The 15520-nt window shown below is 33.9% G+C and overlaps 1 long non-coding RNA gene across 1 annotated transcript in view; it reads right to left on the bottom strand.

Annotated features, from left to right (window-relative positions):
- Positions 1–15520, bottom strand: part of LOC104007007 (uncharacterized) — a 186008-nt gene that overhangs the window by 159474 nt on the left and 11014 nt on the right. The window lies entirely within an intron of this gene.

Below are 15520 nucleotides of genomic sequence, written 5' to 3'. Positions count from 1 at the left end.
TGAGACATGGAGTTAAAAGGAGATCATTTTGGAACCTTAAGGTTTAATGACTCTCCCATTGGATTGCAGACTTGCTTGGGGCCTGTAGTCCTTTTGTTCTGGCCATATCACCATTGTATCTGGGAAGTAACTTACTTGCCTTTTTTTTTTTTTTTTTTTTGAGATGGAGTCTCGCTCTGTTGCTCAGGCTGAAGTGCAGTGGTGTGATCTTCGCTCACTGCAACCTCCAACTCCCAGGTTCAAGCAATCCTCCTGCTTCAGCCTCTCAAGTAGCAGGGATTACATGTGTGCATCACCATGCCAGCTAATGTTTGTATTTTCAATAGAGACAAGGTTTCACCATTTTGTCCAGGTAGGTCTTGAACTCCTCACCTCAAGTAATCTGCCTGCCTTGGCCTCCCAAAGTGCTGGGATTACAGGTGTGAGCCACTGTGCATGGCCACTAACTTGCTTTTGATTTTACAGGCCCATAGGTAAAAGCGGCATACCTTGTCTCAGATAAAACTTTGGACTGTGGACTTTTGAGTTAATGCTGAAATGATTTAAGATTTTGGGAGACTGTTGAGAAGGCAATATTGGTTTTGAAATGTGAGGACATGAGATTTGGGAGGGGCCAGGGTGGAATGATAGATTTGACAGTGTCCTCACCCAAATCTCACCTTGAATTGTAATAATCCCCACATGTCAAGAGTGGGGCCAGATGGAGATAATTGAGTCCTAAGGGCAGTTTCCCCATACTGTTCTCATGATAGTAAATAAGTCTCATGAAATCTGATGGTTTTATAAAGGAGTGTGTCCCTTCACACACTGTCTTGCCTGCCACCATGTAAGAGGTCCTTTTGTTCTTTCTTTGTCTGCCACCACGATTGTGAGGCCTCCCAAGTTATATGGAATTGTAAGTCCATTAAACCTCTTTCCTTCATAAATTACCCAGCCTTAGGTATGTATTTAATAGCAGCATGAGATCAGACTACTACATGCCTCTGTTTGACCGCCATGCAGATCAAAGTATAAAACATTCTTCACCCTCCAGTGATAATCACTATTTGACTTATATTATAGGTTAGTTTTGCCTAACCTTGAACTTGGCATGAATGAAATTATGCCATACACTATGTACACTTTTGCATCTCCCTTCTTTAACAAGACAAAATATCTTTAAGATTCTTCCATGTTACTGTATGCATAAGTAATTCTGTCTTCTAATTTCTGAATAGTGTTTTATTATATTCTCCAATTTGAGAAAAATTGAGTTGTTTCCATTTTGGGACTATCATGAAAGAGTCTTTTTTTTTTTTTGAGATGGAGTCTTGCTCTGTCACCCAGGCTAGAGTACAGTGGCGCGATCTCGGCTCACTGCAAGCTCCGCCTCCCAGGTTCATGCCATTCTCCTGCCTCAGCCTCCAGAGCAGCTGGGACTACAGGCGCCTGCCACCACGCCCGGCTAATTTTTTGTATTTTTAGTAGAGACAAGGTTTCACCGTGTTAGCCAGGATGATCTTGATCTCCTGACCTTGTGATCTGCCTGCCTGGGCCTCCCAAAGTGCTGGGATTACAGGCTTGAGCCACTGCGCCCAGCCTATGAAAGAGTCTTTCATTAACATTCTTGTACAGGTATGTTTGTGGACCTAAGTAATCATTTCTCTTGAGAAGATTCTTAGAAGAATTGTTGAGTCATATGCTAGATATATGCAAACAGTATTCCCATAATGTTTAATCATTTTATACTCCTTTGCAATTAATGAGCATTATGGTGACTCCATATTTTGCCCTCACTTTGCATTTCTGGTCTTTTTAAGTTTTACCTTTAAAATGTTTTTATAATCACATTTCCTTGTGATTTTTATTTGTATTTTCTAGATGACTAATGATGTTGAGTGTCCTTATACACCTTTCAGATACATTCTTTGGTGAAACACTTGTCCAACTATAAATATTCTGTCAAAAATTAGAAGAAATAGAGAAAAAGAGATTATAAAAAGATAGAGACTGATGAGAAAAATGGAGTTAGGGATACAAAACTTTAAAACTTTGTCCATCTCACATACATATACACACAAATAAAGACCCTTTTAAAAGGACAGCACTATTTTCCACATAATAAATTATGAAGAAATGCATAAATATTGTATTAAATTGCCACTTTTTTCCTTGAAAAGGGCCAGAACTTTGCTTGAGGAAGTGGGCATCAAAAAGATTTCAGCTTGTGATTATTATGAATTGGTAGAGGGAGGGTTGTCTGAAATGTGTTGGAAAGTTGTAACACCAGATGGGGATGTGTGGCTCACAGCTCACATACAGTGAACTGAGGTAGTTGGTAGATGTTTGAGATGTGTGTGTGTGTGTATTCTTTGCATTAGTATGCAGTTCTGTTCAGCTAGGTGCAGTATTTTTCTTTATTCAGGTAGTATCTTTTGCAGAAGAAATTATACATAAGCAAAGGCAAAATTTGTGTTATGCTCAAATTGTTCCCTATTATATCAAATGTGTTGGAACAAATCCATGTTTCCTGAATAAGTGTTAGAGCAGAACAGACTGCATACCCTTTTGAACATAATTTCCAAGATTTACGAGTAACAACATAAAATCCTTGGCTAATTGAATTAACAAATGTAAAAACCTTGAATACTTAAATGAAGAGTTGGCAAACATTTCCTCTAAAGGGCAAGATAGTAAATATATAAAGCTTTGCGAGTGATAAGGTCTTCAATGCAATTACTTAATTCTGCAATAGTGGTGCAAAACATCCATAGACAATGTGAAAATGAATGAGTGTGATTGCGTTCAATTAAACTGTAGTAGTCCCCCTTATCCACCGGAGATACATTCCAAGACACTCAGTGGATTCCTGAAACTGCAGATAGTACCAAACCTTAAATATAACTATGTGGTTTTTTTTATTTGATAACCAAGAGGGCTCCTAAATGACTAACAGGTGGGCAATATCTATCGCGTGGATTTTCTGGACAAAGGGATGATTCACATTCTGGCAGGATACAGCAAGATGGCGTGAGATTTCATCATGCAACTCTGAATGATGCAAAATTGGAAACTTATAAATTGTTAATTCCTGAAATTTTCCACTTAATATTTTTGGACTGTGGTTGACTGCATGTAACTGAAACTATGGATAAGTAGACACTACTGTATTTATGAAAGCAGACAAAGTGGGAAGTTTATAAATATTTTCTTCTTACTTTTACATGTCATAGAGAGCTATAACTGGGAGAAATTAATAAACTTGCAGTTTTGCTACTTTAATAAATTATAAAAAGGATGGATGAAGCTGGTGAAAGTCATTGTATATCTATTCTTAAGCTTTTCTAACCTGCTTAAAATGCTCAAGGACAATTTGCATTGTACCCTCCAGACTTTGTGAAATAGAAGTTAAGTTACTTTATTAAAATTTACAATTAATAGTGATTGAGGCTATTCTAGAATGAAGCAATAGTAACGGAAAAATACTAAAAATGTTTACGTAAGGTAATTTTTTTCAAGGAAAAAAAAAAGAGAGAAGTTTTAACCTAAAATGAAGTCTTAATTATCTAGAATATGAATGAGTATAGTGAAGGACAAAACTTGAATGCTTTTAGCAAGTTGTAGAGGATTTGGGGGAAAGTAGTTTCTCATTTTCCTTGATTTATAATACTTAAGTCTGAAAAAGGCTATGAAATATGTTAAAATTTCGGAAAAATTGCTCCAATTACGGGCTAATTCACAAGATAATTATATTATAAATTGGAGAGAGAAACTCATGAAACATTTATTGCAAGAAACTGTGTTCATCCAAATCTAGGTTTTGTCTTTTCCCTGTTAAAATAATAAATTGGTCTTATAAATCTTAACAATGGCTAGTGAAAAGTATTCTTTATACTCTGTGTAACATGCTGGTATCATAGAGATTCCAAAACTCACCAGAATAATTTTCTCTGTTCTGTGGTGACTTTATCAGGTACTTGATTATTACATAACATTTTTAAAATAAAAAATTAAAAACCAAGGTTTCTCACTTGCATTAACATATTTATGTTTATTTTTAAATACTTTGTCACTTTGATTGAATATGTAACTAAGTCATCATTTCCTAGATGTCCATGAGCATATTTCATTATTGCAGTCAAATCTCCTGATATTCTTTTGATTTTGCCTTTGCAAGAGCAGAACCAACAAATAAATAAATAAATAAATGAAAATTAATGATGTATTTTACCTCTACAGTCCTCTTTGAGATATTCCAGAAAGCTGCAAAAAATCAAACATTTTTTATTTTACATTATAAAAATAAAAGTGGTAGAAATAATTCGACTTGTTTGGTATGCTCATTTTTGTTCATTATTATGTTGGTGCAAAAGTAACTGTGGCTTTTGCCATAACTTTTAATGGCAAAATCCACAATTACTTAATAGCTCAAGACTATTAAGAGCTGCATGGGAAGAGTTGTTGACCCAAAAAGATGCTCAGACTTTTCAAGATTAAGTTTGTATAGGTAAAATATTTTTAATACAAATATTTCAGATATTTTATGTTTTATAGAAAGGACCTGCCGATTCTTTTATGGTTGCACTGTCCGTAATATTCTTACACTCAGGGCTGCTGGGCACGGTGGCTCACACCTGTAATACCAGCACTTTGGGAGGTCAAGGTGGGTAGATCACTTGAGGTCAGGAGTTCAAGACAGCCTAGCCAACATGGTGAAACCCCATCTCTACCAAAAATACAAAAATTATCCGGGTGTGGTGGCACATGCCTGTAATTCCAGCTACTAGGGAGGCTGAGGCAGGAGAATCACTTGAACCTGGGAGACAGAAATTGCAGTGGGCCGAGATCACGCCACTGCACTCCAGCCTGGGTGATAGAGTGAGACTCCATTTCAAAAGAAAAAAAAATGTGATTCATGGTAAAGTTTTACCAAACACTTATAGTATATATTTAATGGAATTGAACAAATAAATAAATGGATTGTAGATGACTGGAAACAGATTTCTCACTGTTGGTGTAGGAGGCTACAGATAAGCAAGCAGAAGGCTAAAAGGATCCATGTGGTATTGGATTAGAATTGGAAAAAGCATTAGGAATGTAGATTATCTCAGTATAAATAAGGACAAACAGAAATATTTAAGTTATGTGTGTACATGTGAATATACACACACATATTTTCTTGCTCCGTCAACTGAGAGGGCAGAGAAGCAACACCAGTAGCTGTCAACATGCCTCGTGATCAAATCTTGGTTACTAATAACATTCACCAATTAAAAGAACTGAGATCCTTAGATAAATGGCTGACACTTGGACTAGGGCAATAAATATACAACATGGAGTAACTTGTAGTATCTAGAAGTCAGGAAGTCTTACACACACACACACACATACATACACACACACACACACAAAATGATGGGGCTATGTCAAAGAGACATGGAGGTTCCAATTGCCAAAGCTAGAACAATTTGGGCAGAAATAATGTAGTATTGGATTATAACTCAAAGAAGAAATTAAAGAACTGTAAGTCCATACTGATTATATTAGGCAGTTCTCATGTTGCTATAATGAGGTTACCTCAATTATACCTGAGGCTGGGTAATTTATAATGAAAATAGGTTTAATTGACTCATGGTTCTGCAGGCTGTACAAGCATGGTGATGGCATCTGTCCAGCATCTGGGGAGCCTGCAGGGAGCTTTTACTCAGGACAGAAGGTGAAGCAGGAGCAGGTATGTCACATGGCAGGTAAGAGTAGGAGCAATAGAGGAACTGATGGGAAGTGCCACACACTTTTAAACAACCAAATCTCACAAGAAATTATTCACTATCAAGAGGACAGCACCAAGCCAGGAGGTATCCACCCCAATGGCACAAACACCTCCCATAGGCCCCACCTCCAACACTGGGGATCACATTTCAACATGAGATTTGGGAAGGACAAATATGCAAGGCATGCCACTGATATACATAATTGAACAAATAAATACATGGAGGAGAATAGATAAATCTGTCATGCAGAAAGATCCCAAATAATTTGTGCAGATGCTCTGCCCTCACAAAGGTTGAGGCATAGCTCATAACTTCCCACTCACTATTATTGGTTGCATATAATGACTTCCTCCCATGAATGCAGTATGGAATTAGAGAAGAGTAACTTTGCAATGAAAAAGCATAACAGACACTAACTCATCCAGGTGTTGAACCATGTTTATAGTATGCATTCATGATTTGATGTGATGAGGATGGCATGTTTCCTCTGTGATTTTTCTCACAAAACCCAATAACCCCAGTCTACCCATGACAAAAGCATGGAATAAATCACAATCTAGGGAAATCCTACAAAATATTATCCCAATATGCCTCAAAACTCCCACAAAGTCATCAAAAATAGGAAAAGTCTGAGAAACTCTTACACGTAAGAGCATTCTAAGTAGACATGAGGACTAACTGTAATTTTTATATGGGATAGAATTCTGTATGAGCAAAAGAACACTGGATGACAAACCAGGAAATCTAAATAAAGTATGGACTTTATTTAATTCATAATAATGCATCACTATTGGTTCATGAATTATAACAAATGCACCAATCTAAAGTAAGATGTTAATAATAGGAGAAACTGAGTTCAGGGTGTATGGGAACTATCTGTATTATCTTCTCAATTTTGCTATAAATCTAAAATTGTTGCAAAATGAAAAGTCTATTTTAAAAAACTGATAGGACTCAAAAAGGAAATGAACAAATCCTCAATAACAGTTATAGAGTTCAGTGCCCCTTTTTTGCTGATTGATAAAATAGATGGACATAAATTCATCTAGATTAAAGAAGAACTGAACCACTCCATCAATCAGCAGTATTTAATCAACATTTATAGAAGACTCACCACCAACAGCAGAATAAATATTTTCTTCAAGCATCCCTACAGCATATACCAAGACAGGCCATATTCTGGGGCTTAAAATAATCCTCAAACATTTTAAAATATTTGAAATTATACAGAAGTGTTCGTTGATCACAATGGAAGATATTACAGATTTGGATATTAAATAATATATTTCTAAACAATCCCATTGGGTAATATGAAATCTCAAGGGCAATTAAAAATATATTGAACTGACTAAAAATCAAAACTGGGCATAAAATTATTGTCTGAACAGCTAACACAATTTTGAGGGGGGGTAGTTTTTGGCACTAAACACTTATATCAGAAAGAAGGAAAAGCAATAATGTAATCCTACATCACAAGAATCTAGAATAAGAAGAGCAAAATAAATGCAAAACAAGCAGAAAGAAATAATAAAGATAAAAGCAGAAATAAATGAAACTGAAAGCAAAAAATAGATAAAATCAAATTAAAAATCTTGTTGTTTGAACAGATCAATACAATTGACAAATCCATAGCTAAACTGACAAAGAGAAGACACAATTACCAACATGAAAAATAAAAAACCTAGCATCATTACCCAATATTCAGGCATCAAAAGGATAATAAGGGATACATGAACACACAACACGCACAAATTTGACAACTTAGATGAATTGGACCAGTTCCTTAAAAAGCAAAAACTATAATTTACCCATATGAAAAAAATAAGTGAATAGCCTTATAAGTTATTAAATAAATTGAATTCATAATTTTAAAATGCCCCAAAAGAAATTTCCAGGTCCAGGTGGTTTCAGGAGATAATTGTACCAACTGCTTGACATTTGAACATTTAAGGAAGAATAAAACAAATTCTACAGAATCTATTCTGGAAAATAGAAAAGGAATCATTTCCCAATTCATTTTATGAAGCAAATATAACTCTCAGCCCAAACTATACAAAGGCAGTGCAAAAAGACCAAACTACAGACTAATATCCTTCATGAATACATACACAAAAGTTATTAACTTTATTTTCACTAACAGAAACAGAAATCAGAATATATATATATATATATATATATATATATATATATATATATATATACCATGATCAAATGTGGTTTCTTCCAGAAATTAAAACCTATTTCAATATTAGAAAATAAATCAATATAATCTATTATATTAGCAGGAAAATGAATAAATCAATTGACATGGAAAAGAATTTGACAAAATTCACTACTTATTCATGATAAAAATGTTTAGAAAATCAAGAATATTTTAAAAATTATTCTTCAACTTAATAATAACATCTTCAAAATGCCTACAGAAAAGAATTATTTAATGATTAGAGACTGAATGCTTTTTCCCTAAGACTGGAAAGGAACAAAGGATGTGCTCTCATTACCCCTACTGAGCATAGTACCGGATGTTCTATTTAGTTGTATCTTGCAAAAAGGCAATAAAGTAAAATTAAAGGCACAAAAACCTCAAAAACAGAAATAAACTCTATTTTAGGATGACATGACTGTTCACATAGAAAATCCCAAGAAATCTAAAAAAGACAAACGAGAATTACTGGAAATAATAATTAAGTTCGGCAAAGCCTCAGGATACAGCATCAATGCACAAAAAAGTTTCAATATACTAGCAATGAACATGTGGACACCAAAATTAAAAATACAGTATCATTTACCACAGCCAAAAAAGTGAAGCTGGGTGCAGTGGCTCATGCCTGTAATCCCAACAACTCAAGGAGGCTGGGATGGGAGGATCGTTGAGCCCAGGGGCTCCAGACTGCAGTGAGCTGTGATCATGGCATTGTACCCCAGCCAGGGCAAAAGACTGAGACTCCATCTCTAAAAAAAAATAAAGAATAAAAATTTTAAGTGAAATATTCAGGCATAAACCGACATAACTTCTGTGCCAAAGCTACAAAATGCTAATGAAAAAATGAAAGAATATCTAAGTAAATAAATCAAGAGATGCCCGCTGGGTTCCAGGCTTAGAAGACAATGTAATAAAAAGCAAAAATAGTGTGGCACTACATCAAACTGAAAGGCTTCTGCACATTGAGGTGGTATATACATATATACACACACATATATAATGTATATGTGTATATGTATATATAATAAATATAATATATAATGTATATATGTATATGCGTATATTATATATAATATATATGCACATTATATATACATAGATATACAATAGAATATATCCAGCTTTAAAAAAGAGGAAATTCTCAATACTTGATAACCTCGTTGAACCTGGAGGACATTATGGTAAGTGAAATAGGCCAGTCACAGAAGGACATATGCTGCATGATTCCACTTAGTGTATTAGTCTGTTCTCATGCTGCTAATAAAGACATACCTGAGACTGGGTAATTTATAAAGCAAAAGAGGTTTAATGGACTCCCAGTTCCACATGGCTGGGGAGGCCTCACAATCATGGTGGAAGGCAAAGGAGGAATAAGTCATGTTTTACATGGCATCAGGCAGAAGAGCATGTGTAGGGGAACTCTCCTTTATAAAACCATTAGATCTCGTAAGACTTATTCATGATTACAAGAACAGCACAGAAGAAAACCTGCCCTCATGATTCAATTACCTCCCCTTGGGTCTCTCCCATGATACATAAGAATTATGGGAGCTACAATTCAAGGTGAGATTTGGGTGGGGACACAGCCAAACCATATCAGTGAGGTTTCTAAAATAATCAAATTTACAGAACCAAAGAGTGGAATGAAGGTTGCCAAGGCCTTGTGGAAGGGGGAAATAGGGAGTTGCTAAATGAAGGGGCAGAAATTTTCAGTTAAGCAAGATGAATAGTTCCTAGAGGTCTGCTGTACAATACTGTGCCTATAGTTAACAATAAGATACTGTACACTAAAAATTTTGTTAAGAGGGTATATCCCACAGTAAGTGTTCCTAGGAAAACAAAATAAAATTTTAAAAAATGTTAATTATCCCCAAATTGGCATACGGATTTAACAAACTTCCATATTTTGTTGTAGTTGCCAATAAGATTATTCAAAAATGTTTAAAAAGCCAAAATAATTAGATTTTCTAAAAACAATTTTCAAATCGTATAAAATGAGAGGAATCTGTCTATCCAATTTCAAGTTTCATTATGTAGGTACAGTAATCAAACCTGTGTGATCTTGTGTGTATTGATAATTACAGTAATCAGTTCTGGTGGAATAATAGGCACATAGATCAGTGGAATATAAAACAGAACCCAGAAATAGACCCCCAAAAATATATCCAACTGAATTTTGACACAAATCACAAAGCAATTCAATGGAGGTAGGGTAGGCTTGTCAACAAATTATGTTAGAATAATTGGGCATCCATAAGCAAAATAAAATAAAATAAACCTCAATCCAAATCTCATGTCTTATGCAAAAGTTAACTCAAAATGAATCAAAAACTTCAATGTAAAACATAAAAGTAGCATATTTTTAGAAAAAATAACTTCATATCTTATGCAAAAGTTAACTCGAAATGAATCAAAAACTTCAATGTAAAACGTAAAAGTAGCACATTTTTAGAAAAAACAATTACAGGAGAAAATCTTTATGATCTATATATGGACAAATGAATATTGATACCAAAAGCACAAATCATCAAAGGAAAAATAATAAATTGGATGTTATTAAACACTTTTGCTCTGAAAAAAGGCACTCTTAAGAGCTAAAAAGACAATCTATGTACTGAGTAGAAAATATCTGCAAGCATATATCCAACAAGGGACTACGATAAAGAATATGTAAACAATTCTTAAAACTCAACAGCAGAAAATAAGCAATCCAACTAGAAACTGGTCAACACAAATGAATGAATATTTTATTGAAGAGGACATACAAATGGCAAAAACTACATAAAATATATTCAGCACCATTATCCATTAGGAAAATGGAAATTAAAAATTAAAAATATAACCATGTATTAGTTTATGCCCACCAGAATTTCTCAAGTGAAATATAATGATAACACCAAATGCCTGTGACGATTCAGAGAAACTGCATCACAGTTTAGCAATATCTTAATAAACCACATATTCAACTACCTATGACCCAGCAATTGCACACCTAGTCATTTATCCCAGAGAAATGAAAACATGTTCACACAAAGCCTGTATACAAATATGTTTATAGCAACTCTATTCATAATAATCCCAAAATGAGAATAACTCAGGTTGATTCAACAAGTGAAAAAAAGTTAAACAGACTGTGGTACATTCGTGCCATGGAATACTGTTCAGTCATAAAAAAGAAATAAACTATAGGTATACGCAATGACTTGGATGCATCTCCAGAGAATTATACTTCGTCAAAAAAAACATTGAAAATTATATATGTATGCTTATTTTTGTATAGCATTCTTGAAATGACAAAATTATAGAAACAGATAACAGATTAGTGGCCTGATGTTAAGCGGGGAATGGAGATGGTAGAGAAATGATTATGGCTATAAAAAGGCAACATGAGAGACAATTTGGGTAATGAAAAAGTTACGTGTCTTGACTTTATCAATGTCAAAATTCTGACTGCGATATTGTAATATAGGTTGTCAAGATACTACTATTTAAGAGAAATTGGGAAAAGAACGTGCAGAATTTTTCTGTATTATTTCCTACAATAGCATGTGAATCTACCATTATCTCAAAATTTAAAAACGATTAAAAATAAAGATATCATATGCAAGAAGCAATGATAAAATGTGGTAAATATTGAATATTGAGATAATTAAACCACTGGGGAATTATGTTTACAGAACACACAATTGATATTACATACTTTAGCAAAGCAGTAATGATCTATGCAACAGAATGAAAAAGTAAGATGAAGAAAAAAGATAACAGTGGCAATCAAACTATTTCTTATAATATTTAATAAATGTCAAAGTAATTAAAATCTTACTATTAAAACAAGAAACTAAATCAATCTTTTTTTCTTAGTATTAAAGGGCCTTTTACAAATTGCCTTTTGAGGTGGAAAGCAATAGTATGAATTTCTGATCCTCTTCAGCTTCACTTCAGAATGTTTTTTGTTATTAATTTGAGTAAAATTGAATTAAATATTTTATTAAATAGCATTATAGTGTAATTGTCATTATTATAAAATCTCTATGTGTATATAAAGCACATTTTAGAATGATGTTAATAAAAATTAAACTAGATTATTGGTAGATGATTTAATTTTGAATTATAGTTATTAATTTATTCATTTATTTATGTATTTGATTTCTCTTTCATAGTTTTATGTAAGCATCATTTGAAATTTAGACACTGGATATTTTCATTAAAATAATATTCAAAATAAATTAAAGGAGGCAATTCTGTTACTTGTTATTTACACTTATTAGATGAATTGAAGTAGAAGGATGATGTTAGCATAGGAATCTTGTCTTTCTCTTTCCTTTCTATCACGAATAGGTTCCATTAAATCAATACAATATCGACAGTCAAAGAAAAATATCCCAAATATTAGCATTTTACCATATTTTACCATAATTTTGCTATCCAGGAGACACACCAAGCATGCCACCAAGTCTCACTGAAATAGATTTTTTCATATATACAAATAAATAAACATAAAGTTACAATCACATTTTGGAGTAATTCATACCTTCAAATTTTCTTTTCTTTTTTTTTTTTTTTTTTTTTGAGACAAGAGTCTTCCTTACACCTTAGACAAAAATTAATTCAAGATGGATTAAAGACTTACATGTTAGACCTAAAACCATAAAAACCCTAGAAGAAAACCTAGGCAATACCATTCAGGACATAGGCATGGGCAAGGACTTCATGTCTAAAACACAAAAAGCAGTGGCAACAAAAGCCAAAATTGACAAATGGGATCTAATTAAACTAAAGAGCTTCTGCACAGCAAAAGAAACTACCATCAGAGTGAACAGGCAACCTACAGAATGGGAGAAAATTTTTGCAAACCTACTCATCTGACAAAGGGCTAATATCCAGAATCTACAATGAACTCAAACAAATCTACAAGAAAAAAACAAACAACCCCATCAAAAAGTGGGCAAAGGGTATGAACAGACACTTCTCAAAAGAAGACATTTATGCAGCCAAAAAACACATGAAAAAATGCTCATCATCACTGGCCATCAGAGAAATGCAAATCAAAACCACAATGAGATACCATCTCACACCAGTTAGAATGGCAATCATTAAAAAGTCAGGAAACAACAGGTGCTGGAGAGGATGTGGAGAAATAGGAACACTTTTACACTGTTGGTGGGACTGTAAACTAGTTCAATCATTGTGGAAGTCAGTGTGGCAATTCCTCAGGGATCTGGAACTAGAAATACCATTTGACCCAGCCATCCCATTACTGAGTATATACCCAAAGGATTATAAATCATGCTGCTATAAAGACTCATGCACACGTATGTTTATTGAGGCACTATTCACAATAGCAAAGACTTGGAACCAACCCAAATGTCCAACAATGATAGACTGGATTAAGAAAATGTGGCACATATACACTATGGAATACTATGCAGCCATAAAAAATGACGAGTTCATGTCCTTTGTAGGGACATGGATGAAGCTGGAAACCATCATTCTCAGTAAACTATCGCAAGGACAAAAAACCACACACCGCGTGTTCTCACTCATAGGTGGGAACTGAATAATGAGAACACATGGACACAGGAAGGGGAACATCACACACCAGGGACTGCTGTGGGGTGGGGGGAGGGGGGAGCGATAGCATTAGGAGATACACCTAATGCTAAATGACGAGTTAATGGGTGCAGCACACCAACATGGCACATGTATACATATGTAACAAACCTGCACGTTGTGCACATGTACCCTAAAACTTAAAGTATAATAATAATAAAATTAAAAAAAAAAAAAAAGAGTCTAGCTCTGTTGCCCTGGCTGGAGTGCAATGGCACGATCTCGGCTCACTGCAACATTTGCCTACCCAGTTCAAGCAATTCTCATGGCTCATGCTCCTGAGTAGCTGGGATTACAGGTATGCATCACCACACCTGGCTAATTTTTGTATTTTTAGTAGAGACGGGGTTTCTACTAAAACCCCAGGCTGGTCTCAAACTGTTGGCCTCAAATGATCTGCCCACCTCCACTTCCCAAAGTGCTGGGATCATAGGTGGGAGCCACCACCATGCCAGGCCTTCAAATTTTCCTTACAGTGAAAGTTCTTACATTGTGCGTTGGCTTTCATCAGGTTCCCCTGAGATATGCCCCTATAGGGAATAAAATGTTACACAATGAAAAAATATTTTGCATAGAAATTTTCCAATTGAGATAAATATTACTCAATAAATCATATCACATGTTTACCATAAATATATATGGAAGTGATATTTTTTAGGAGAGGAGGTATTTTCCTGAAATAATAATAATGACAAATATAGAATATTTGATTATTGTTTCTTAGTTCTTTTAGGCAAAACTGTTGGCTCTATCTAGTTCCTAAGTAAATATTTATTTTTAAGTCCAAGGCTTTTAAAAAGATCATCTTCATATTTAAGCTATTAAAACAATATTTAATAGCTTATAAAGGTTATTTATTAACAGGACAGTTACTGTTTCTACTTTATCATTCTTTGCAATTCATCTACCAGTGGTTTAACGTAGGTTCTCATACTACAATTTTGAAAGATTTTAATGAAAATCTATTACTTTGTAAATAAATTTTACTTTTATTATACCTACATAGTGTGGAATTGGTATTTGTTTATATTTCTTGAAGATTTCAAAGTGTAATTAATATTCCAAATATGGAGATTATAGTATAGTACAATGGAGAGGGCAGAAAAATCGGGGGGTTGTAGTACCAATTTATTTGATAATTGTGTTTCCTTGATTACTTTAACTCCTGATGTTTTCATTGCCTTAGTTTTAACAAGGAGATACTCTATCCTCCTTACAGTGATATGTGATTTAAGAAACAATGGAAATGCTTGTAAAAACACTTAAATTCAATGTTTGTAGAATAATATATTCAATATTACTTTTCATGATCACAAGTCTCTGCCACTGGCAACAAGGATATTTTATAAATTAAAAATAATATGATTCTACACATTTTTTCCCTTCATTGTTGGTAATATTGCTGCTTTCAAAGTAGTTTTCCTGTTTAAGACAGGATCAGACATTTGAATATATCAATTTGATATTGATATAACTTCTTTCATGTATAAATAAGTTCAGTATTTCACAGCCAGAAATGTAATTTTTTAATAAAACATAATATTTGCCTGGTTATTTTCCACTTTATTTCCTAATCTATCTAAACTCTGAACAAACTTTAAAAAGCTTGCAGGTGTAGCAACAGGAAGGTGTGATTTTATCATGTTTAGAATTAAATTGTTGTAACAATTAAGAGGAAATGAACAATGAAGTTGAAATGAAATTCATTCTTAATTACCAAATCTTTTAAAATTTACATAAAAGTATACTCATCTAAAGTCATTAGTTCAGTGATCAGTTTCTATATTTTTTGTTTAATTTCACCTGGGAAAGGAGCGAAAGTAAAAATTAGTCTATGCGCAATTCTACAGTTGAGTTCAAAGAAGAAAGAACAGTAAATTATTCATAGTGCGAAAAAGGAGTTTCTGTTAGGAAAAAAAATCATTAAGTTTCTGAATCTCTAGTACCTACATAGTAA

This window comes from Pan troglodytes, chromosome 5 (assembly GCF_028858775.2).
Source record: "Pan troglodytes isolate AG18354 chromosome 5, NHGRI_mPanTro3-v2.0_pri, whole genome shotgun sequence".
NCBI classification, from domain to species: Eukaryota; Metazoa; Chordata; class Mammalia; order Primates; family Hominidae; genus Pan; species Pan troglodytes.
The sequence above is the reverse complement of the archived record's forward strand: the minus strand, read 5'-3'. Positions and strand labels throughout refer to the sequence as shown.